Source organism: Sphaeramia orbicularis, chromosome 7 (genome assembly GCF_902148855.1).
Source record: "Sphaeramia orbicularis chromosome 7, fSphaOr1.1, whole genome shotgun sequence".
Taxonomy (NCBI): domain Eukaryota; kingdom Metazoa; phylum Chordata; class Actinopteri; order Kurtiformes; family Apogonidae; genus Sphaeramia; species Sphaeramia orbicularis.
In genome coordinates this window covers 48,373,639-48,401,282 of record NC_043963.1, presented here as the reverse complement: position 1 = coordinate 48,401,282, position 27,644 = coordinate 48,373,639, and the positions used below count along the sequence as shown (strand labels likewise).

Here is a 27,644-nt window from a genome sequence, read left to right as displayed (position 1 = left end):
TTTGTGTGGGTTGAAAAATAAAGTGAAGCAGGAGAAGGAGTGTGGAGGTGATAGCCAGAAGGTCTACATGCCTCAGTGCCCTTCAGCAGACACCACTGACATCCATCACACATTTAATGCACTCTCTAAAAAGACATAAATGAATAAATACAACAACACCAGTCACAGTAACAAGGAAATCAATAAGTATATTTGTAACTAGGGTTCCAGGGTAGCAGCCAGTGATGTTCGAGACCACAAATTTCCTTTCCGATCTAATACAGAGTAAAATTCAGGCTGGTATCGGCAATACCAATTCGTTACCAATATTTTGTACAAATACACTTAATAGCTGGGAAAAAAAAAAGTAGTGTGTTTCAAATCATAACTTCATAAAGAAAACAAGACATGAGAGTAATTGTTTAAATATTAAGAACTACCATAAAAATGAAAACTTGCATATTAATTCACATTACATGAACGTGTTAACATGTAAATACTGAACATGTAGCACTTAAACGAAAGCATCCAACATCGACTCTTTCTGTCATTCACAAGTTTTTGTTAAGGAACATATTTACTGTTTTTCCCTTTAGTCCGTTCTGTTTTTTGCTCAGAACCTCTCCTGCCTTTGAAAAGACTCTCTCCTCTGGTACAGAAGTGGCAGTCATTCCCAGGTATCTCACTGCTAGTTTAGCTTAGGGCTGGGAAAGTCAGTTCATGTTCTTGCCACCAAACCAGTACAGACTGAGTGAGTCAGAGTAGACTGAATTGTGACACAGTACACACTTACCCAGGTGGAAGAAGAAGTAGTTCCCACCAGTCGTGCATCATTTGGACAAGATCCATATAGTTTGGCTACTTTCCACTGTGTTCCTGATATAATTACCTCTAATGACCGGAGTATCAAAAGTATTGATATTTTGATTTTCTAGTGTAAAGACCTGGTATCAGAGATATGAATATTTCAGTATCAATCTGCACATCACTCGTTGCAGCAGAGCACTGTTTTATGGTATATCACGGTATAAAAATTGTGTATATTTGCTTATCGATGGTTGAAAAAAATTGCAACTTGACAGAAACTCACTGTCAAGTTCTATTCTTAATAAAGCATTTGTGATCTTTTTCTGAGACGCAATCATACCATAAAAAACTCATACTGTTACAAATTTACTTGGTATACATGTATTGTAGTCGCAATAAAAATTCTCCTGAGATCTTGGTGAGAAAATGTAGAATAACACAAACTCCAACACTTAAGTTTGTTGAAAAAATTAGAGGAACTTTTTGACTTTATCTTAAAATAAAAAGTTCATAGAGCTCCTGGCAGCATTTTTTTTTTTAAAGTTTCCTGAATAATTTAACAGAATTTATCTGGAATTTTATAAAGTTAAATGGAGAACTAGTAAATCTTACTAATATGACGTTAATTTCAATGTTACTTAGTAATTCCATTTCAGCTGCATCAGATTGTTGTTGAGTCTGAGTGACACTCCGGTCATGAAATTGTGGGCCAATGAAGATGTTTAAAGGTGATTCAGAACAATTAATATTGTACAGTCTTTAACATAATATTGGCCATAAACATCGGTCACCATTGTTCGATATCAATGAACAATTGCGTACGATACCAATACATCAGTGTATTCCTAAATAATTTGTTTTGTTGGAAATTATTTTAGGAAATAATCACACTAATAGTAGTAAAAATGATGAATACTCAGTGTCACCGTCAACTCACAGCAGCAAGACTCTGGATTCAACCCTGTCAAACAACTGGGGTTTTTCAAAGCAGATACTAAAGAACAGTGGTGGAGAACCTTGAATTACTGATTTTACCAAATAATTACTAATTTGTCTTATCAGCTGTGATTATAATTGCATAAAGTGTCTAACTAAAATAGATGAATGTGCTCTGAATGCATTTTACTGAACAATGAGGTTAGTGGGAACGTGACAAATCATTGGTTATGTGTTTTCTTGCTTATACAGAGGTACTGTGTCTTATTCATATTTCATGTATATGTTTGGAAAAAGTTAAAAAAAAATATATATCCATAAAAACTCAATAGGAAAGTTGGGAAAAGAGCAAAAATAAAATCTAGAATTGCCATGTTATTAATCCAGCACATGCAGAGTTTGTGTACCTACAGCCTTCTCTGTACACGTACCTATACAAAGATTTTATAAGGTGGTTGTCGCTTTTGTTATCAAGATGCAAGAAAATTAATAAGGGGTTGCCAGGTTTTGTCAAACTGTAAAAGTGTTTTTCTCAGAGCAATGTAGTGTGCCTCAGTGTTTCATATTATTGCCTTATAGTTACTTGTACTTCATTAAAAGAAAAGCTTATGTTGCAGAGCAGAGATCTGAAGAGATCTGTGGAACGTTTGTTTTAATAAGTGAAAATCTCTTACTGGGTTTTGATGCTTTTTATGATGGTGGTGTGCAGTGTTATTTTTGACAACAATTTTTAATATAGTTTTAGCCTAGTTTTAGTCAACTAAATATTAAAATTTAGTTGACTAAATGCATTTTAGATTTAGTCGACTAAATTCTTATGTAATGATATAAAGGGTATCTGAGGTGAAACTTCAAAGTATTATAGATTGGCATTAAGGTTTGAATGCACAGTACAGATATATTTCACTGTTGTACTTTCAAAGACAAATGCATCTTTATTTGCCACAGGTTTCATTAAAGGGCATCTCAATTACAATAGAAAAACAATGAGATCTAGAGTCCCACTTTCCCCACCTAAGATGTGCATTAATCATAACAAACTGCACATGACATTCATTGAAGATTGTAAAAGCAGCAGTTGGTATAAAATAAACCAATTTAACTATAAATAGTGCTCACCTGAAAGTACTTCAACGGCTAAAACTGTTAAAAACATTCTAAAAGATGTCACATATAATGCCAGGAGGGATTTGAAGTAGAAAACGGCATAGAATTCAAAACACATTTCTAACCCTTGACAACAACAGCAGTAAATACGACTGAATAACACTGGTAATAACAGCGCAGCATAGTTTGTCATAGTATGTCTTGTTGGCCTTAATGTAAAAAGTAAAATGTTCCCATATATCTGCTCTTTTCTTTCTCCCAAGCAACAAGATTTTTTGTTTCCCATGTGCAGCTTTACTGTCGACACACTCTGCCAGCGGTTCGATCAAAACAAATGTAAGCGCCTTCCATGTCGCTCATAAAGATTGGAGCTCTTCTCACCTCATGCAGCCTCCTCTGCCTTCTCATAGGGTCTTGTTCTCAAGTTATCCCACCTCTTTCTCCTATTGAGTGGAAGTCCTTTGAACTCCTCCCTCTCCTTTTTTAGTGGCTGCAGGGTATTGTCATCAGTTGGTTGTCCGTCCGTCCATCCAAAAACTTTGCCATGCACTGATAAGTCAGGCCACTGGGGGCAGTAGTGTGCCTAAGTCATTCTGAGGGTTTTCAAGTGCGCACACGTTATGTTAATGTGTTGATGGAAGTGTCACTACATTTTGTCAGTCTTTTTGCTCTTGTGAATTACTTTTTATTTAGTTGTTGTCTCGTTTTCTTCAGAAAAAATATGTCGTTGACGAAGACTATGACAGAAATTGTTTGTCAACAAAATTAACACTGGTGCTGTGTCACAAATACTGTTCTTTGTTCTTCCATTTGAATAACACGATACAGCCATAACGTCAGTGATCAAATTTTGTTCTTCAGTGTAAATCATGCGCTTGTGATAAGACATGTTTTTGCATTATGCTGTATGCAGATTTTAATGGTAATTAGTGTGTACAGATATACGTGATTGTTTGTTTTTTGTTCTGAGGCTTGAATACTTATATAGACGTGTGTGTGCACATTCTGTGATTGGTCCATTCTGATTCCAAAATTAAATCCTTAATGGGCCCTGAAATGTAAAAAACGGTCAAAAATGCAACGAGATATTAAAGTATTGAGGTAACAGGAATTTCTAGGAGTGAGTAGAGTGCATATGTACACCTACCTGAACCCACTGTAACATCCTTTTATTAGCTTTATAAATTCTACCTCCATCTGAAGATGTGATGTAATGAGGTCCTTTCATAGTGTGGGCTACACCACAGAGGGTATATCAAACCAAAGGCATGTGCACTGGGTCAATCGAGGAAAGACCCAGCAGCCTGAATTTCCTTTTCTGAGGATATACTGTAATATTAGTTTGTAGCTGTGCTTTCCGAGCCTCTAGGGTCATAATTTATCCTCCTGCTTCTCCACTGGCCCAACACCAGCTGGAACACAGAGCTGTGAGAAAAATACAAAGGCATGAAGGGAGTGAAAGAAAAACTGTTTGCAAATCTTGATTTCCACTTTCTTGTGCTCTCCATCTGCACAAGCACTGTTTTAGTCATTGATACTTTTCAATTAACTTCTCATTAGGGCATGCTTATCCAGCGAGGCGATTGTTCCAGCCAATCAATTGCCTTAATTAATCAGCGATGGGTAAATGAGCCATTTGGCCCATAAGATGTTTGAACTTTTCCAAAGCAAAAACACATTGTAATGAGACAATTGAAACAAGACTAGCAGACTTTTTATGACTCTTTGATAAGTGACTCTGTTTACATGCATTATTCCAAAACAGGAAATATGTCTACCAAGCTGTATACACAGCTAATGAAAATGAATAGTCTACAAATGTTAATGTTTACATGCAGATGCACATAGCAGGGAAATGTGAAAACAACATTTTTTCTATAGTTATTGACACTGCTATTTTTTGGCTGATAGATCTTGTAATAGTTTTTTGAGATAGAAAATAAGAGATATTCACAATTTTGTCACCTCACAATGTAGATTCAAGATTAAGATTCAAAACATTTTATTGTCGTGTTTTCAGTAAAGAAACAGATTTCCCAGAACAATGAAAATCTTACTTTGCCATCCACACTGAATATCAAGAGAATTTAAGATGTCTAAAAAAAAAAGAACTAGAAAAGCACAAACCAAGGCCAGCAAAAACATAACCTCCTTAGCGGAGGTAATAATTTGAAGTAGGAACTTAAAACAAATGAAACAAAGTGGCATTTAAGAATGGCATGCAAAAGAGAATGAGCATAAAATATAAACTACAATTACTAAGTAAATATATATTTACATAAATGTGCAATGTATGTGTAATTGTGCAAACTGTCAAAGATAAATAATATGTTAAATATGTAGGCAAGTTAGAACCAAATAATATGTTTTCCTCTAGTTTTCTTTGGTTTCTGTATTTGTAGGCTGGGTGTGATCTCTTTTTGTTGTTGCATCTGGCTACAAACTCTGCATATGTGCATAATTTTGGAATGACATTATTACGGTATTGACAATATCTAATTGAAATAAACTGGTTGACTTTTCCCTGTATAGAGATGCAGTGTTTCCATTAATTACAGAGACGTTGGCAGCCTAATTTGTCCCTCCGAGTTTTATAATGATTCAAGTGTTTTGGCCTGTTTCCATTTCATAACTGGAAACCACCTGTGTGAATCATACTCACGGCACAGCAGAGTTCAGAACCTTGACCTGTACATCACAGACTTGAATTAGCAGCCCAACAACACATTACACCCAAACTGCACGTTAATATAAATGAAACCTGAATGTTTTAGCTCAGATGGACACTGACATGTTGCTATAAACTGACTATAAACTCACTAAACCTGCAAACTGTGCTAGTGACAATTTAAAATGAATGTTAAATGAGTCGGACAGTTTTGAAAGTTTTTTTTTTTTACGTCATAATCAGTGCAATTCCTGTGAAAAGAAGAGTGTAGATAAATTAAGACTGATCACAAGATTATGACATTGCTCTGGAATCATAAAATTTTATGAAGTTGCCCATCTGAAGAGTATACTGATAATCTGAAGAAAGACGGTTCATGAGTTCAACTTTATCTACCTGCCTCTGGCGCTTCTGTGTGATAGACTGAGGGATTGATCTTTGTCAAGATGAATGTCAGAACATTTCATTTATAGACATACATCTGATGATACTGCTGTTTTGAGATTATTTTATTACCCAGTTTTAATGCAAACCGCTATTAAAGCAAAATGGTTTTCATTGGTTTTGGGCTTGTTTAACTGTGTTTTGACCACCTTTTTGAAATGGTCAATGTTGTGATATTCACTTATATCCAAAAACTTGCTCATATCCAGGTCTTTGATAATCTTTAACGATAATGTTTTCTGACCATAAATGTGGACTTTTCTATTGGTTATGCATCTCTACTGTAGCATTGCAAACTGTTGGCAGTTTATTCTGGGTCGGCTTCAATGGGAGAAAAATTATTGCTCAGATTGATGTGATTTATTCATATTGATATTTATTACTTTGACCTAAATGATTAGTTCAACACTGCTCTAGTTATCTGGTATCAAAATTGTAACTGAGTGTCAACCATGTCAGGTTTTTTTTTTTTTGTCATGGGGATGTTATTCCCCTATTTATCAACTTTTTATTGTTCAAAGCCATTGTTAGTATATAACCCTTTAAAATTATCTTTTCCATCTTTATTAAAAGTACAATGCACAGAAGTAGAAGTAGAGGAATCTCCTTATTTCCTGTTTATCATCTAACATCAGCCGGTCTCACAGTGGTGCAGTGAATGAACAAAACATGATTGGAGCCTCAAACACTGCTCACAGTTCAACCAGTGAGATGACTGATCTCAATAAATGGCATTGCATGTCATGCCAGTTCTTATGGCATTTGGCATGTTATACCTACACATTTTTGACCTTGCGTGTGTTATTAAATGCCATTTGATCATTTGTCAGTTTATGCCAAGCTTGCTGGTTCACATAAGCCTATAATCCTAACCCTAACCCTCAGTGCGTGGTATTTGATGCATCAATTCAGGTTGGACAGGGGGCTAATAACAGTGTGAACATATGCGCAGAAAGCTTATAATGTGTACAAATAACATGCCAATTAAAAGTGGCGTGCATATTTACGTGAGTCATGATATCAAGTTGCAGTGAGAGCTGTGTGAGCTGGAAATATGAGCATAGAAAACAACCCCAGTGCCACCTCCACTGACCACGAAGGAGTCACTCTATCAAAATATACAAGGCTGGATTTAGACCAACAGATGAATCTGCACAGCCTGTACACACCAGGCAGAACTACACTGATTGCCAGGTTTGTTGCTGAAGACACATAACTGGTGTCAACAGCTGAGTCAGTTGAGTCCAGTGTGATGGTGTCTCACACTGTAACACAGCACCATTAAAATAATACAGCTACAGACATGCAGAAAGTATTCACAGTGGTACACTTTTTTTATACTACCACCACCCCCAGAGGAGGTGGGGGACTGGGGCACTATTCATCCGATTCTTTTGAAATTTAACACTCATGTTTTTTTGTTTTTTTTTGTTTGTTTTTATTTTACATGTGCCTTTCTCAGAATTTGTGGATTATTTTTGATTTATTTATTTTTACAAATTGTTGAAAACTTTTAGAGAAGATACAAAAATTTAGATTCAAAACTAATTCCTGGGTAGGCAAGGTATGTGTAAGCAGGAGGGGCCAGTGTTTTCTGACTGGGCAGGGGTACTTTTTTTTTTTTTTTTTATTACAATTTCTTGTTACAACCTTATTCCAAAGTAGATTAAATACATTTTTTAACCTCAAAATTCTACACGAAATACTTCATAATATCATATATATATATATATATATATATATATATATATATATATATATATATATATATATATATATATATATATATATATACACACATTACACACACACACTAGCGTGTTGACCTGTGGGGGTCCACGGGTTCTAGATGTGGTAGTTTTTATGTTGTTGTGTATTTGTGCATGCTGTACTGCATTTGTCCAGCAGTCACCACCAAAGCATTCTGGTCATAGCAACGTGATTGTAAGACTTTTGTATTCCAAAATATCTAATATCTCCCAAAATACTGGTCCTATCAACTTGCTGTTTTTGCTACTGTCTTCCTTGACCAAAAATGCTGAAGTATGCCAAACTGCAGCAGTCATCTTTTTCTGGATTTTGTGTGAATCCCTGGACACACATACATGCACACAGAGGCCACTTGGCTTTTATAAGATAGATAGATAGATAGATAGATAGATAGATAGATAGATAGATAGATAGATAGATAGATAGATAGATAGATAGATAGATAGATAGATAGATAGATAGATAGATAGATAGATAGATAGATAGATAGATAGATAGATAGATAGTGCTGTGAATATTTTCTGAATATGCTGTATGTACCAAGGAGAGGAAGACTTGCAAAAGTAACACAAGAGCTTTTTTTGCACTAATTCCTTTAATATTCAGCAATTAATAATTCAGCTACCTTTGAAAGCTGTAATTAGTAACTATAATTACTCATTTTCAGTAATATGTACAACTCTAGTTCTGAATATGCACCACATGAGTCCAAAGAGTGGTGCTAAACATCAAAATATAGGGACATAATTTCTCAATCAGAAATACTAAACTCAGATTAAGATTAATTCAGAATCCAAGTGGAATCTGTATTAAATTTAGAACATTGTGTTATTTGGAATAATAGTATAGGTGTAGATATAGTGAAGTGAATGACAGTTATTTGATGAGTGATTTGAGGCTCTACTGTCTGGACTTGAGAAGATATTTGTGTCTGGGAGCTTTGACCCGGAGGTCAGTCTTCTATCTTCGCCCTGTTTCGACCCTATCACCAATGAAACCAGCAGCGCTCTGGCTCCTATTATCACAGATTGAATTTGAACCATTCTTCCAATGCAACAGGTGAAACATTTACCATTCATCCAAGACAGAAAGCTCTATGGCTGCTGCTGCCATTCGACCCTAAAAGGCTTCAGGCATGGCTGCTCTGCTACACTGACAGCGCTTGAGGAGAGTGAGTATAAACCCCATTCTGAACACAGTGATGGCACAGATGCAATCACAGTCTGCAATAGCCGGGCCTCTTTTACAGACCTGTTTTTACCACAGTAAATGTCCTTCTCTAATGATACAGGGAGGAGGGGAAGACTTCCACTAAAAGCAAACTGGAGCACTAAGGCAATGACGTCACACTACTGTTAGACTATTAAAAATTTAACAGTGGCCAATGCGGTATCACTGGCAAACATTCAGCAGCAGCTTGTGGGGTTTACTTGTGTCTTCTGCAGAATCACACACCAAATGTCCTCATCTCCCTCTTACTCACAGCTCAGATCTGTTCTGATGGTGGTGGAGGTTCAGTCGAACATCTCAGCCGCGACTAGATATGAACATTACATATGTTTAACCAATAAAGACCCAGGACTATTCGATGTGGTGACTTCCAAATGGATTTTTCTCTACATTTAACCATTACCAAGTGATTTATTACCATTTATTATGATCATATCCTTTGCATTTTTTCAGTGAAAATCACGTATTTCCTATATTTAATTTACTGACCATGTAGTTGTTCATAAAAACTCAGTCAGTTCAAAGATTATTATATCAAAACAGAGTAAATTTAAAGAAACATTACTTTTTGAGAAAACTGTATCATTAATACACAGCTGTATTCTGTTTTTTTCAACTGTTAGCTTAGTCATGAAGACTCCTCATGCATTTATTTCAAGAGGTTAGTGCTAATAATAACAATACATTTATTATTTTGTTCACATGGACCTATAGTAAATGCAGCATATGTTCTACCCTTACCCTTCCAAACACAGAGATACTAAGGAATTAGGCTGAAAACTAAAACAATCCTGCTAATTATTATCATGCGATTGTATATTACAACATAATTTTTATGTTGTGAAAATTTCAAATGACCAGCTATTATCGTTATTGCATTCTTTGGGGTTTATTTTGTTTAGATTGTCAAATAAGACACAGTTTGACTTTTTCAGTGCATATTCAGGTAATGTACGTTACAAATGGAGCTTTCAGTTGCAGTGTTTTAAGGATATACTCAGCCATCAAGAGTCGTTTAATATCTTTCAAGTGCTTAACTGATGACATTTTTACTCATGTAGAAACGAGAACATAGATGGTTTTCAGTTTTTCAGAAATGTAATTGTAAAGTTATATTAAAGGTATGTGCCAGAGACTTGTCAACACATTTCCTAACTTCTTTTTACCACAAGCCTAATAAATATAGGATTGATTATAGTTGTGGAAAACCCGTTTTGGGGAAGTATTGATACGATCAGTGTGGAACTGAACTATTGTAGGTCACAAGTGGATGTAATCCAGTACTAACACAGAAATAAGCAAATCACTAATATTTAAAGCTACATGTTGGGACCAGTCAGTGCTTATAAAGAAAATGAATATTGCAGAATTGAAACTCACACAGAAATAGGCTTTAGTTTCCAGCTGCATGCATCAGCCATAAGAACATGGAAGAGGTTGTTGATGTAATTGCTGCTAATGTGATTTACTTTAACCCTCAAAGACCGAAATATCCACTGGTAAGAAAAAACATCTACCAATCTAAAATGTTTAATAACTTCTGAACCACAGAACCTACCAATATGTTGAATTAATTCAGGTAAAATAGGGGTTGTCATCTTTTCATGTAAACACTGTCATCTTCTACAACATTGATTCACTTGTAAAACCCATGGAGTGTGACAAATGACAGTGGATAGAGACGCTTGTGTTTACATTGAGTGAGTGATATCTGCTGAAAAAGTCACTTTTTCTTCAGTTTTCTCCCTCAACTTTATTCTGAGATTTTATGATAATATACATAATCAGTGAATTAATACAGGAAAATACCCAATTTACACAGAAAAATGCAAAATAGAGAGGGTAATATTAATATATAATATATAATAAATGTTGGTAAATCACTTAAGAAAAGCTAGAGATAAAAATTCATTTGGGAACCACCACAAAGGTAGTACTGGGTCTTTATGGGTTAACTTTTTTGTTTTTGTTTTTTTTAAGCCTGTTTACATGCAGTAGATATGTAAAACATCCCCGACAGTTCCCTATAATTGTTAAAATGCACTAAAATGATTAGCCTAGCAAAAATCAATCCATGAATACTCAAATAATTGAGTGATTTGTTCATGAAAACCATCCTCTGGTTTCTCAGATGTGAGGATTTGCCTCTTAATCTCAGTGTAAATACTAGCCTGTGACAGACAAAGCAAATGAACCCACTGAATTAATTAATAAATAATGAATGAATAATTAGCATTTCCCCTTTTGACAAATGATGATCAAATAAGCTTAATGAATGATGAAATAATGAGATGCAGCTCTGAAAACACATTCCTCCTCTGTATATGGATATGATATTTGTCAGTAGATGATATTCTGTCCAGTGTGGGATGTGTGTAGCTTATGTTTTGTTTCATATTTGATAAATTTGTCTGTGGTTTCTCCCTCTCGCTGTCGGTTCACGCAGATATAAAACTGGAAGAAGCAGAGAAGTGTCTTAATGTTGAGGAGAGACAGGAGAAGGAGCAGTGAACAGAGGGACAGGTTGACAGTTTTAAAGCTTGTTGGTGCTCAGCAGTAGGTAGAGCCAATGTATTTAGGTCCTGACCTCAGTATATACTCCTTACAGCGAAGACAAGTGCTGGAGGGCAGCCTGGCACCAACTACACAGAGCTGAGAAATGATTACTGTAGCGCTGCTTTCCCTCTGCACTTTGCTTGGTTATGTCAGGACTTAAACATCAGTATATTACATATGTATGACCATGTTGCTCTCTTGTAGCGATGTGGTCACTAAAGACTAAAGGCACGTAATTATATGTCCTCTACACGATAGAGGACATGGATAATGGTAGTTTTATGAGAATAAAGTTGAATATAAAAAGAGCCATAATTTTACAAGGATGAAGTTGTAACATTATGACAATAATGTCATTGTATTTTGAGAATAAAGCCGTAATATTACGAGAATAACGTAATTTAAAAACAGGCAGTGACAAGTGGTGCCAAGCACAACAAACCCCGCCCCTTGTACGTATAGTGGCTTATTTTGGCATCAATCCAGCTGATGTCATCACGTCTGGTTTTTACTGTCAAAATATGACAATATTATTCTCATAATATTAGGACTTCATTCTCGTAAAATTATGACTCTTTTTGTATTCGACTTTATTCATAAAATTTCGGGTTTTATCCCAATATTTTACGACTTTATTCTCGTAGTGACAAGTGTTTTTATTTTCTTATGTGGCCCTAATACGCTATTGTAACAGAGTGAGCAGATGAGAAATAAAAACAGTGTTTCATTTTGTTAAAGCCTCTGTTGTCAGGTTTCATCAGTTGAATTAAACCTCAGCTGATTTTTCCGTACCTGTTATGACTTAAATGACTTCCAACTGAAAATGTATGTTTGTCAAAAGCTGCAACAGTCTCTAAATTGGTTTAATTTCAACTCATTTGTATTTGAGTGTTGGATGGAAGTGATTTTTCAAAGCTAAATCCAGTTACTCAATCACTTCTTAAATGCCTTTAAGTTGAATTCTTTGGCTGAGCAGTAGCCAAATATCATTTATATTGCATTACTATAATACATAATATTACATTATATAATATATATTATATAATTACATAATTACATTCTACATATAGAGCTGGGTAATTAATAATAATAATAATAATAATAATAATAATAATAATAATAATAATAATAATAATAATAATAATAATGGTGTTTGTTTTAGTGTTTTAGATAATTGTTTTCAGACTACATGAACTCAAGGTGAATAATGACTCTTAAGACTTATTTCTTTAATTAATGTATATGTATATATGTATATGCTGTGGAAAGGAAATATCAACCAAAGATGACAAAAGCAGCATTCGCAAAGGAGTCAATATATGTTGTTTATTAAAAAATAAATACTGGTAGACAGGGAGTGGAGAAGCACATTCACAATGAAAATGTAACAGCCAAAAAAGTTGGACTTGTTTGTTGAGCAACAAAAATCACAAGGGGAAGCACTATGATTTAAACCTTTTTCACATTGATTAAAAAGCTCGATTGAAAAGTCAATTTAAAAAAACAATTTGATATATTGCCCAACCCTATCTATAATACAATCTATAAGTTGTGAGTAGTCGGACTTGAATATATTTAGAAAAATTGTATCCTTACTAATTTGTACTGTATTTTACATTAATTATGGTCTTTAAAACATGGGAAACGTCTTCAATTTCAGGAATAAAGTTTAATAAAATGACTTGATGTACAAAATTCTTCTAAAATCTGAATGACTCCGGCACACTACAATGCATTAGCCCCTAAACATCAACTATCACAAACCGTTTCCATTACAGAATCAGTCGAGATAGCGTATATGTTCCCCCAGTGAAGGTTCAGGTATATTCAATACATATCTTGTCAGGACACTGAAAATAATGTTGTGGCTTCAATAAAACCATCTCCATCTGCTGAGACAGAAAATCAGTTTTTATTACTTTTTCCTTACTTTTGACCATCATGCCTCTGATTGCAAATTTGCATCATACCCATATTTCTACCTCTTTTATGTGCTTTAGTCACATTAACAATCTGCACTTAATATGACATCTGCAAAAACACAAATAATATTTTTATATACTTTCATATAAATTCCGGCATTAAAATCAGACACAATTGGTTACACTTTATCCAGTCACCATAAGTGTTTGTTGCTTTAACCATACGAGTCAAAACTTATGCAGTCAAAAACAGAAAGACTGCTAGAACTTTATCCATTGTAAGATTTTGACTTAAAATGTGAAGCTGTAGGTGATGCTGTCTGTCTTTTCCGTGGCTCTGGAGGAAGAGTAACCCTTAAAGAAACCTGGCAGCCGTTCAGGTTTCACCATGGTTGTTTGACAGTGTGGACTCAGCCCTTCCGTCGTCCTCCATCTTCCTCGCCTCCTACTTCCCCTCGCCTGTCACCACTCACAGCGTTGTGTGTAATAAACTCAAAATCCTCTCCTATCCTTCCCCCTCGATCAGAACGCTCACTTCAAAATCGGCACAAACAAGCAGCGGGGTCAGCTGGCAGTCAAGGACTCTCTCTCTCTTTCTCTCTCTCTCTGTCTTTCTCCATAAATGCCGTCTGCTTCGCTCGTCCTTCGCTCTTTCGGAAAGCACTTCACTGGTGTGTGTCTATGCGAGTGTGTGTGCGGACGTACTTTGGAGGAGAAATGATTGTGTGCAGCTTTGAGCATGTGATCCAAAGTTTGACTTCCTCTGAGGTGTCGCTCCATGACTGAAAATCATCTCCGGTTCTCATCATCCCAACTGTGCATGTGTGTGTTTGTCTGCATATGTGTGAAGCTCTGCGGACTGTGTGTGAGAGATGATAAAGGAAGCTTTGAAACGTATGATCCAAACTCTCACTCACTAAGTGTAGTCTCTATGCATGTGTGTCTGTGTGACCATGGATTTATGACATTATGGGGACATGAATTTGTCAGTGACATGGAGCGACCAAGTGGAGACCACCACAGATGGAAATGAAAGACAATACAGCCACCGGAGGCTAGCTCCAAAAGCAGCATAGCCCCCATGGTCAGGCCCACACCCCATGGCCTGCCCTTCATGGTGGGCCCTTAATTCAGAACATTATTTATTTATTTAATTAATTAACTTTTATTTGAGATGAAGATTTTATAAAGGAGTCCTGGCCAAGAAAGGCAACAGTAAATATAAAGCACAGTTACAAGATTAAACCATTAAAACACAAATAATAGACACATTTTAGAATAAATAAATAAGTAATAATAATTTTTACAAGCAGATTAAGAAAAACAACTGTAAGTGGTGAATTTGGCCTCAAGAACTCTCATTTTGGATTTAAAAGCACTCAATGAAATTAACTCCGCTTCCAGTCTTGTGTGCAGCAGATTCCATGCATAAGGTGCAGAATAAACAAAAGCCCTGTTCAGGCATAAAGCAACAAATGATCATTTGTATGGAGAGAATAAGTCACAATTTCTTTGCGGAATTAATGTACAAATGTAGAAAGGCAGGAGGCCAAGTATTGTCTTATATATAAACATGTACCAGTGGCTGATCCTTGGCATTTAGAGTGGGACTTCCTGCCCCAGAGTAGAACTCACAGTAGTGTGTCCAACTTTACATTTATTATTGAACTTCAGAGAAGCACAGGAAAAAGTGTCAGCCATCTGAAGACATTGAGCAGAAGCTTTCATGTACAGAACATCTCCATAATCCAACACAGATTAAAAAAAAATGTTGCAGCAACAAACTGCTTTTTTGGATTAAATGATAAACACAACTTGTTTCGAAAATAAAAACTCAGATCATGAACAAAATGGTGAAAGATAAGTCAGTTTTATTTATTTATTTATTTATTTAATCCCATTTGTGTTTTATATGAACAATGTTCAATTTATAAGATAATTTTACAGTTCAAAGTCACAGTTTGGATTAAAACTGTTGAACTGACTGTGAACATTTATAAATAAAAAGGTCTGTTGAGATTTGCTGTCCAGACTTGTAGTGATTTCACCTCCTTTTATATTTTTTCACTCTGCTCTAAGTTAAAATGTGCCAAGGTAGTGGGTGCTTGGTGGTATGTGATAAAAGATTCCATCCACTGAGTTGTTTAGCCCAAAACTAGATGTTTTACTATCTTTGCCACAAACTGTGACTTTCTTGGCTCATAACAGTGTCACTTAAGTTAATAGTCCCATGAGGCACCGGGGGGGGGGGGGGGGGGACCTCAGCTCTACATAGACCCCCGAGGTAAAATGTCCAATTTTAAAGCAGAAATAAACATGTGTAAGTCCTGGTACAAAGCAATTTTGGTCTCATTGCTGTAATAGACAATATATACCTTTTTCCTTTTATATAACAGCTGTATAACTAATCTAGAATTAAAATATATATAATTAGATGTTGTGCTCCACTGGGTTGCACTAATAAGACCATCAAAGAAAAAAGTTCATTACCATTACAACACCAGGCTGTCATCACTGTCTGCTTTACTTCATGTTGGCATTAATTGATTTTAGTGTATATGGTCTGTCATCTAACCTGCTAATTAGTGTAGTTAGCAGTAATGCATGTGTACATGTACATGAGGTTGACATAACTGTAATCAGACACAACGATAACGTGTTAACAATGTGTTAACATTTATGAAGCAGCTGAGGCTAACCTGTTGCTAACAGAGCTAGCTGGGTCAGTTTCTGTTACGTCCATTACTTACTTAATTGCAGTTCACTGTACAGACAGTATACTTGCTGCTTTGGTTAATTGTGGTTAATCAGCACACCTTTACCGCTCACCAGAATATATGCCTGTTGCGCGATTCAGCAACATGTACAGTTGTGGTCAAAAGTATCTGAAGTGACTTAAATTGACTCTGTATATATGTGATATATTTGCCTATAAAAGTTTTAAAAAGTGTGTAGTTGTTCTTCAGTTTACCTCAGAATTGTGGAATTTTTTTTAAAAAAAGTAAAGCTACAAAACAGAATGTGAACCAATCCAAAATTGTGTCACAGCCAAAACGGTGGTGCAGTGGTTAGCACTCGTGCCTCACAGCAAGAAGGTCCTGGGTTCAATTCCAACACCAGTCGACGGGGGTGGGACCTTTCTGTGTGGAGTTTGCATGTTCTCTCCGGGTACTCCGGCTTCCTCCCACCATCCAAAGACATGCACTGATAGGTTAATTGGTCAATCTAAATTGCACATAGGTGTGAATGTGAGAGTGATTGTTTGTCTCTATATGTTCAGCCCTGTGATGAACTGGCGACTTGTCCAGGGTGTACCCTGCCTTCACCCTTAAGTAGCTGGGATAGGCTCCAGGCGACCCCCATGACCCTAGTGAGGATATAGCGGGTTCAGATAATGAGTGAATGAATGCCAAAATTTTTGGCCATGACTGTACTTCTGACTTCTATATCATATTAAGTCTTTTTGAATGACTACAGATTTGTACTTATCAGTTTTTGCTGCCACTGCTGCAATTACAGTTTCCTCCACCATCTTATGGTTCCTAACCTTCCGCTATCCAACCAAGATAGCAATCACTGAGGATGAAAAGACTTTGCGCTCCCACATTCAACATTTTGACTCTTCTCACTGTATATCTAGGTACTGACAATAAACTTTAATGATAAACACATTTATATAATCCAAATAGTAGGGGTATGGGTAAGTGTGAAAGTGCACAATTTGAGACAAAGTGCAGGTTTTTACCCCTCCCTCTTCTACTAGCCCCACACTTTTGTCCAATTATAGTCACTTTTGGCTCTGAAAGTCCAAGATGGCGATGACCAGAACACCAAAATTCAGGCTTCACAATGACACTGACAGACCAATGACTACCATTTAATAGAAGCTTTGTTATTTGTCAGTACATATTTTTACATGTGGACATGCATCATACACACTAAAATTGACCTTCTGATTTGAACCTATCATTAGCACACCAACACACCACACACTGTATGAAGTATGTGCCTCATACATCGGAGCTTACGCCTCCGTTGAGAAATAGTGTAATAGGGATGCACCGATACCAGAATCAGGTATCGGTCCGATACTGAGCACATGTATTAATACTCATACTCGTAAAAGTGCTCCGATACAAACACACCGATACCACTTGACAGCAGCGTGACGTTTGCCTCATAGTGCAGCAGGTTTTCGGCTGAGGAGTAATGTCAGCAGAGTGGACATTTTTCAAAATAAATGACAGTGACAAAAGTAACAGTGACTGCAAGTTTCGTTAAAGACAGACAGATACAGATGGAGCGTATTGTCCGTCCTCTGCGTACATTTCATATGTAATTCTGTCCATTTTCTGGGAGTTAGTGGTTAGCTCTGAGCCATATAGAGATCATCATATTATCTTATAAGGCTCTGTGCGTACCCAGACAGAGAAGCAGTACCACTGGCAACCGCGGCGGTAGCAGATCTTTTCAAAGAGCAACTGTGCGAGTTAATGAAAAACTACTGACATTTATGACAACTACCCTCATCAGTATCAACATTAGTATCCACATTAGTGTTACCTCCTGTTGTCGCCATGTTTGTTATTAGTGACTTTCTTCTTCTCATAAACTTTACTCCTCTTTGTGGTATTTGGCAAGTATGATTAATTAAAAGCGACGCCCTCTGGTGGATTAATTGAGAAACGCTCATTCCAACGCATTAAATGTCAGTAGCAGCACTTTGTTCCAGTCAGACTAATGACAACGACAATAAAGCACATTTTCAAAAGTAACTAAGAACTGTAATGGTATTATTAAGTACTCATATTTGTACTCGGTATTGGCAAGTAATCAAATGTAAGTACTTGTACTTGTACTTAGTCTGGAAAAAAGTGGTATTGTGGCATCCCTACACTGTAATTGTCCAACCGCTTGTATTTCGACATGAGGGGAATCTGCTGCATCTCCTTTGTACTAATAGCTAGTGAGCCTGTGATTTTTTTTCCCCCTCCCGTCCTGTGCTTGCACCCCCCAGTTGAGAACCACTGCTCTAAGGCACATCAATCAACAATTTCTCTGCTGGTCTGGGGAATTCAACCAGTGATCCTCTGGTCAAAAGCTGCTTCCCCAACCTTTTAGGCTATGACTACCCCACACATACATACATACAGTCTGAATTTTGCCCCAACATTCATTAATCATAAACTTTTAGGACACAGGTGTGTTTAAGGTTGGGGTCAGATATGCAAAAGTATCCAGGAAATTAATGTAAGCAAATATCATGTCACCTAAACACATTCAAACACAACCTGTCCACACTGAAATGGGCGTGAATGTGTGTGTTCCAGAAAATGGAGGGGGATAGAGTATTCCCTTTATTGCACGCAGCATGATGATGTTGGGGGAAGTGCTTGGCTGTGCAGACTTGTCTGAGAGAGTGTTGCTTATCTTCCATTAGACACATTACTGCCAACGTTGCCATCAAAGAGGAAACACATTCACAAGCACACAGACTCTTAGATTTAGACACACACACACACACACACACACACACACACACACACACACACACACACACACACACACACACACACCCTTCTCCTGGGGAGGCACTTGGCAGGATTCATCTGTTGGCAGTCTCACTGAAGGAGGAAAAAAAGAGGAGGAGGAGGAGGAGGAAGAAGACAGGCGAAGAGGGTGATGTATCTGTGGTCCAGGATCAGTCATTTGCAGCCTCAAAGAGCTCCTCAGCCTCCAGCAGCCTGCCACATAATTTAGTGAAGTATCATTGTTCCCTGAAGAGTCTCTGATTTGTGTTTGACTTCTTTTTACAGACTACACAAATGTATCTTTAGGTTTTATGCTGGTGTGACAATTTTTTTTTTTCTTTTCTCTGTCTTTTATGGCTTCTTCTAATCGTAATCAGAAAATCATCCTGTTACAAGTTCAGGGCTGATGCTGCATGTATAGAGTAAAAGCAGCACAAGCCTTTGTATAGGAGTAGAACATGCTTCATCTGCCCAGAGGGAATCTGAAAGACAAGAATTAAGAACGACACAAAAAACAAAGCCCATTTGTTGTTTTTTAAGGAATCATGCTACAAAAAGCTTTTTGCTTTTTAATCACTTAACATCAGTGCAATTACAAGGTCAGTCCATTGCAGTGAATAATTCACAATCTGTACAACTGGGAGTTAAATGACATACTGAAATACATATCACTGGCTACCATGTAATATAAAAAAAAAAGCGATATTCATATCAAGAAGGCTAGAAGATGCTGCTTATGATGGTCTCTGTGTTTTTGCATCTTCACACACACTGGTAAATTATATGCCTTTGGCAGAGCCCCATTACCATAACAATGACTGGAAATGTCCTAATCTAACAATGGGTTGTTGTTTGTGTCTGCGTTGAACTGAGCTACAATGCAGTGGTTTCAGTCCATTAGTGATTTTCGACCAGGAATATGTTGGGCGCATAAAAAGTACATACAGGTTGATAAAAACTAGATGGAATTCTGCAATATACATGTTTTTGTTAAGCCAATACAAGCACACACTGCAGTAGACCTGTCCAAATGAGATTTTATGTGTATTTAATTATAACAATTCCTGATGATGGGGAGTTCATTAAAAGCAGTGAGCAAGCCGGTAAGGAAGTAACAAATAAAGTGAAGACGTCAGTGTTTTTATCTCTAAAATTGTCAAAACTGCTATTATATTGATCTGTAATATAGTGTCGATATAAATAAATGATAGCAAATTTAATTTAAATTAACCTGTTCTTCATGAATCCTGGAAGAAGTCCTTGTCCACACAGTCTCATCCTCCTAAGACATGAGATAGAATTAATATTTCACTTGGGCATCACGTCCAATCACACCTTACATGTCTCGATCTATTATATCTAAACCATACAGATTCTTTTATTAGAGTTTTCTGCAACATAAAGTGGATAAGTTATAGTGTTTTGTGGTTTGGTGGAGAAAAGTAAGCCAAACGAAGGTCAAAATGCATGTAGCCTATTTTACAACTCAAAACTGTTAAAATACCAAACTTAGCTATATGGATTTTTAATACACACATACGCTGATGATGTATATACACATATGTAAGCGTGTTACTTTTTTTATATGACATATAAGGTAATCCAGATACAGAAGCCTATATTTTCAGGTTTGATGAGCTGAAGTGACTTGACTTTATCTTCCTGAGACCCAGTTAGTAGAAGTTTTGGCTTTTTTTGGCTTTTTTAGATTAAAGGTCCCGTATTATGCTATTTTTCAGTCACGTCATATAGGTCTCAGAAGCCCAAAAACATAGTATTTAAGTTTGTTCGCCCCAAAATCATCCTTTTTTCAGAGTTTCAGCGGTCGAAAAAGTCACTCTCACCAGCCCTCCTCAGAACAGTCTGTTTCTGGGCCTGCTTCCGGGTATGCAAATGAACGCATCTGTCCACGCCCACTCCCCCTCCCCTCTCTGGGAGAGGACGCGGCTTACGCTAGCGGTACTACGCGCTAATGTTGACGGTGAAGCCATCATACACATGTTTCAGACAGAACGTCTTTCCAAACACTGGCTTTCTTTGCCTTGAGGCGTGACTGAGCCCCGACGGAAAACGGCGGTGTTGTGTCGGGTTCGTGGACCTGACACGGAAAGACGCCCGCCGCCACTAATGCAGGCAGCTACTAACAAGCTTGATGCTAACTATACTGATGCCAACCACAAAAGGCCCGTGTTCACAGTAGTTCTGTTGAATGTCTCTTGATATTATCAGCTCGTGCATGTTAACGGGGACGCAAACGTTAGCAGCAGTAACCGAGCTATGTTAGCTGCCATGCTAACGTTAGACGTACATATCAACAACCACCAGCTTATCCGTAATGTAGGGTTATGCAGTAAAGATACAAAAAAAATGAGAAGAACTTACATCTCCCACACTTGTACTTGGGTCACAAAGCGTTGGTACTGCGTCCTTCTTGATTCGGAGTCTTTGTGCTAAGCCGGAGCTGTCTGGGCCCATGTTAAAAAAACACTCGTCCGTGAAATGCCGGGCACACACATACAAGCATTTGGGAATGTTGTTTGGTCCATGACCATCACAGATAGAATCCAGCCACTTTTTACGGAGAGGCTCGGAAGTGGGGAGCAAAAACAAACTATCGTGTTGGTGTGTGCAGCCAACAACACCACAACTTGCGTGTCTCGCCTTCGCCATGTTTGTTGTCCAAGAGGTACTTTGCCAGGGCGGGGCTCGCTTTGCCAGGGTGGGGGCACAGTCAAGGGGAGGAGTTAAATCCGCTTATGTCGTCATAAGCGGACCCAACTCAAACTCGGCCGTTTGAGCAGGCATTTTCACAACATGTGGTGTAGCAAGGCAGGGAGGAAACAGACATTTTTCAAATTCGAACCTCATAATGAGGCTACTGCAACACACACTACTGTAAGAAAACTGTCACAAAGTGAGATTTGCATAATACGGGACCTTTAAATAATTGCCTTGATTGGAAACAGCATGATGCATTAGTTTTTTTCAGATACTTTAATGTATGCATTTATTTATTTATTTATTTATTTTGTCCAGTACAGAGGACATAAATGCATAATTGGGCCTCAGGAGGATATTGAGTAGAGTATTGTCAGGTTTGTTTTTAGAAATATACAAAATAATGAGAATGAAAATGATTAAAATTTCCTTAAATTCTGCCAAACTCCTCTGAAACCACTACCTGCAGACAGATTAGGACCTCAGGCCTCTCGAAAACCTGAGATAAACCCTGTTAACAGTGTCATTTTAAGGATAAGTAAAGGAAAACCTTTCACTGTGTGAAGTCTTTTCTCTGAATGCTCTACTACCACTTTCAGAACAGTAAAGAATGAGCCAAAGCAAATGTCAAAGTATAGAACAGAGGATCCTCTTGATGGAGTCTAGACACACAGGTGGTGTGGAGATCTGATAAACTGAATGGGGGTGAAGGTGGGGGGTGTGGCTTTGATGCTGAATTGACAGCTGACATCGGCCGTTTAAAGTCTGACAGCTGGGAGACGATTGGATGACAAAGAATAGCAAAATGTGATTGGTTAAATAGACCTGAATGGAGCAAACATTGAGGAAGTGTAAAAAAGGAAGAGAGAAAAATATGACATCAGACTGGGCCTTTGGATCTATTTTCAATGTTTGATGCTATTTCAAACACAGCTACGTACACTACAGTAGCTACACAGCTTCTTCAAACTGTATGAAACATTTTGCGCACTTATTCATGTATATTTCTTTTACTTATCATATTGATAATATTTGACTGGTCCATGTTGTACAAATTGCTTATGCTAATTGTGTTTTATTAGTGTTTTAATATATATGATATATCTGTATATTTAGAGCTCTCTCTCTCTCTCTCTCTCTCTCTCTCTCTCTCTCTCTCTCTCTCTCTCTATATATATATATATATATATATATATATATTAATAAATATATGTATATGTATATAACTAATTTCTACACTCTTTCTCTTTCTTATGCTTACATGGAGCAGCTTTAACACATAATTTCCTCTGGGATTAATAAAGTAATTTGAATCTGAATGAATAAAAATGATTCATTACCCTCCATCTAAAAGTTACATACAAATAGAGCATTAATTGTTTTGTTCTCCTGCTTCCTGCACTTTTAATGTACCAATTCCTCACCATGGCAACTGTCTCTCATAGTACACACTATTTCCTGCTGCTCTGTATGCAGTGATGATATTGCCTTGTGTCAGTCCTTTGAAATCAGACCATCTTATAATCTGCAGGCAGCATCCCATGACTTCAAACATACAGAGGAACACACTTTGAAGATGGCTTTAATGTGTCTCCATGTAACGTAGCTTTTCATGCATCTGACATTGAAGCAAACATTTACACAATGATTTTTTGAAGCACTGTTTTCAAGGTTAGAATGAAAAGGTTGCATTACTGTATTTATAAAGCTCATAAAAAGTCGTGCTTTGAACACGTACAGCAGTCTACAAGGTGTGAGTATTTCAATTGAAAGGTTGTTTGAAATATTTTTTACACTTTTACTGTAATTTAGCCTCAAAAATATCACAAATTAGAGCCAAGTCCTGATTGTGATGCAGTCTGCAGGAAAGAACACTAGCTGTGAATGTGTCATAAACTGACTTAGTTGGATCAGTGTTGTCAAGCTTGGAAAGAGGTGGGAGGTATCTTATTTAATCTCAGTCTATAACATAATGTTTTTGCTGTATGCATTTAGACTTTAGGTATCCAGTGAAAATGAGCCCATATTTACAGTGTGGCTGAAGTATTGTTAAGTACAGTGTTTTAGTCAAACACAGCAAAGCACATTATCATTGAGTGCTTTAATATGACTGTTGTTTTTTCATTGTGGGAAGTGGAGGTTCGCGCAGCCGCCTGGCAGCAGCAGCACAACCATATGATATTATATGGATGAAACAAACACGGCACGGAAACGGCTGAAACGTGGAAGCGGAGTAAGTGGAGCTCTGCCTGGCAGCGGCAGCTGCAACAAACATGACACAGAAACGGCTGAAGCTCCGCGGTTGCACGAGCCTCCGCTTCCCACAATGCACGTCGTGACAAAATTCTGAAGATCCCCGAGATACCTCCCGGCTCTGTTTGTAAACACATGGTTTGTTTATGGTGGATGGCACTTTGAAATTGTTCACCGTGAGGGAAGAGATTCAGGTGAGTAATCACAGAAAGACTTACGGATTCGTGATACTTAGGCTATGACTGGAGTTTTACAGATCTGATGAAAAATTGGTGACGAAAGTCTCCCGCAGCTTTAAAATGAACAAGAAATTGAAGAAAATAAGGGTGGTCTAATAATTTTTTCCACGACTGTATTTGTCTTTCGTCTTTTCCCTCATATTATCTTAACTCCTTGAATTGGAATTTGCGCCGTCAGTAAGAATTTAAAATTTGTCTTCTTTTTTTTTTCTCAAACAGCTAAGGCACTAATCTTATAGATATTAGCTTTAGCTTTTAAGTTTACAATTACCAGGCAACTCCATCACTTTATGTTTGTCCTTTTCCGTTTCCCTCTTACTAGTTTAACTTTTTATATGAGTTGTAAACTCAAAATACAAATTATCACTTAATAGACTGTGTACAACTTACCAAGTTTGTGTGGCTAAGGTTTTAAATGTGACTTTTTTGCAGTAACTCTAAACAGGTAATATGCTAACTACCTGGACATTAGCTTCATCTTACAGATGTTAACTTCCAGAGTAACTCCTCTTTCTGTTTGTCTTTCTTTTCTTCTCACTTATTTGTTGAAGCCATATCCCCTAAAAATATGCACCATTAGCCTATTTGCAATGCCTCAGAGGGTTTAAAATGTAAAATTAGCTGTAGGTTGGGGATATACCCTACAATTCTTTGCTTGTGCCTCCTCTTTGTGGGTCTTACTGCTGTATGTTCTGAAACTCATAGAGCCTTAAGATAAATATTCATCTTATGTGGATATGTCTTAGACTATTTGCACATCCTGAGGTAAACTATAGCAACGACTCATATCAACATAAGATAAGATGAGATGAGATAAAAGCGGCAAGCACGAGAATAAAGTGAAGGGATGACAGAAAACAGAAAATATAATATTAATTTACATGCACTGCCCTACAATGCACTTCAATGTTATTTTAATTGATGTAAACTGAGTTTCAGTAATTTTACAGTTCCAAAAAGACAAAGCACATAATTGTATCAAGGAAAAATATTATTGACCACTTCTACCACCATATTTCCTCAATGGTTCTTGTAAGGTACTGAGCGTACTAGTGCTATAAAAAGAGAGCCTCAGTCTGTTGGATATAAACTAAATATATCAAAGTCACTCTTAACGTGAAATGCCTATAGATTCATTAAAGCCTAGTGGACATGTCATCTAACGGGGTAAGAACTGAACAAAGCACGCAGCAAGGCATTTTTTTTGTCATCCCATGTGAGATACACATGCACATAGACTCAGTATCCTCAATTACATGTGGTGCCCCTGGCCATTTGCAGACAGGGTTATCCATTACAACGTCTCTGCAGTGGCCGGGCCTAATTACACCTCTGTGGAAAGCCTCTCCACTACACACTGGGTGCATATGGACAGAGGCATGCTGGGGTTTTTTGTGCCTGTAAAGGAGTCTATATCCAGCGGATGGTTCTGCAATTAACCAAACTCCGGCCAAATTAACTTCTGTGCCTCTGTAGTCGCTCAAAGTGTTGTTTGGAGCTTACACATACACCGACAGACACTCCTTGCTTGAATCCAATCCTGCTTTTTCCTTGCTTTAACCATCAGCCAGTGATTCACATACTCTGTCGTGCATGTCCAACTAATAGGCTCGTGGCCATCTTTGAGGCCCTGCGTGGTATTTACAAAAGGCTGCTGAGTTGGACAGCTTGATACCTGTGGGCAGTATAGAATGAAATGTGTGAACACAGTCAGACACATACACTAATACCCTTACACGCAGCTGGTGTGGTAGAACGGCATACAAATAAATGATATTTTTTGTCGGTGTGTTTGTTGGCTGCAGTGCTGCTGGCAGCTGTAGTCTGGACTTTGTGCTGTTTGCTATATTTATTCTTGTGTTCTTCAGAAATGTCATTATATTAAAGAAAATGATATCTCAATAATGGGCGAACACAACTGTATTTTTGCATCTCTACAATAACATAATGGATTTGAAACATGTACAGTTCAAACAGTTAAATAAAGGCTGAGGCTGAATGTAATTAACCACAAAAGTTGTAACAGTGCATTCATTAGATATGCAGCATACTTTTCAACTATAGCCATGCACACACAGCAGATATGTTTGCCAATTACCAGGCAGTGGTTTCCAGGGATTTTTTACCCTGGATTTTGCCTCTAAGGCAATTCTATGTTTTTCCATATCATCTTGATAACAATGTTTGGGGCCTTTTGCAGCCTGCAAGGACAACTGCAGGCAATATTCAGGGCGAAAAAAGTACTTCCACCTCCTCCGTTTGATTTGTTAGAAAAACCTCTGAACTCAACATACACCCTTGCAAAGAATATTACTGTTTTCCATGTTTTGGTTTATATAATCACAGTAAGTTTGCAAAGCTGTATTCCTGGAAAATGAGACCCTTCCAAATGTCCAGACCTGAGGCTCACTGAAAACCTTGGAATGTGACCAAGAGGAAGAAGGATGGTCAAAGCTCATCAAACAAAGGCAAGCTGCTTGGAGAGTCATGAAAGATGCATGAAAGCTGGGTTTGAAAATTATGATTTGTCTACTATGTAGTTATCTCTGAACTTTTAATCAAAGAAAAGTGAAATAGGCTATACTTTAGTTTTTGGGGTTTTTTTAGCAGTTATTTTCTACAAAATAATGTTCTAAATGCAGTTGTAGTAGACAGTAGTTACTTCCGCCAGGAGGTATTGTGATCACTTTGCTTTGTGTGTTTGCGTGCATGTTTGTTTGTTTGCTTGTTAGCAAGATAACTCAAAAAGTTATGGACAGATTTTCATGAAATTTTCAGGAAATGTTGATACTGGCACAGGGAAGAAATGATTAAATTTTGGTGGTGATCGGGGGGGCAGATCTGTCTTGGCGGAGGTCTGCACTCTCCGAGTGCTTTTCTTCTTTTATTTGAAATTTGCAATAAATGTTGTCAGTAGGCCTAAATGTTTCTCCAGCAACTATTTATTTTAAATTGTAAAACTAGTCCCTTATTTTGTTCCACAGATATTGCCTCTATTGATGTATCAAATAATTGCAACTACTAACTTAGTTTATAAAGTGGGAAAAAATATGCTGAAAACTTCCAGGTAATTTCAGAAGTCATCATTACATTTTTCTGATTTGAATTGTGTTTGTATCAGTAGTTTAGTAAATTCATTACAGCTTTGGTGCAAATCTAGAGTTTGTGAAACAATGGTGTTGTGTAGAAAAGGGGGTACTTAAAGAACGTTTTCCAGTTTGGGTTTCTGTCAGACAGCGATAGTGGGATCCACACAGCAGCAGCACCTTAACGCTGAAGCCAGTTCCAGACAGCTCACAGCTGAGACGTGTCGAGGACATTCTGTGACGACAGAAAGGCTGTGGATGAGGCCGCTCTGAGCTGTGCTTAACTGTCCCCCGGGTGGATTTCTGTTTGCAGCTGGCTGTGCAGCTCAGAAACGAACAGTTTGGCCAGAGAAGATGCAGCTCAATATTGAAGCTACATAGCCGTAAACATGATACGG

At 37.3% G+C, this 27,644-nt stretch overlaps 1 protein-coding gene across 1 annotated transcript in view; it reads left to right on the top strand.

Moving 5' to 3' along the window:
* Positions 1–27,644, top strand: part of vstm2la (V-set and transmembrane domain containing 2 like a) — a 90,878-nt gene that overhangs the window by 1,114 nt on the left and 62,120 nt on the right. The gene's annotated exons all lie outside the window — the stretch shown is intronic.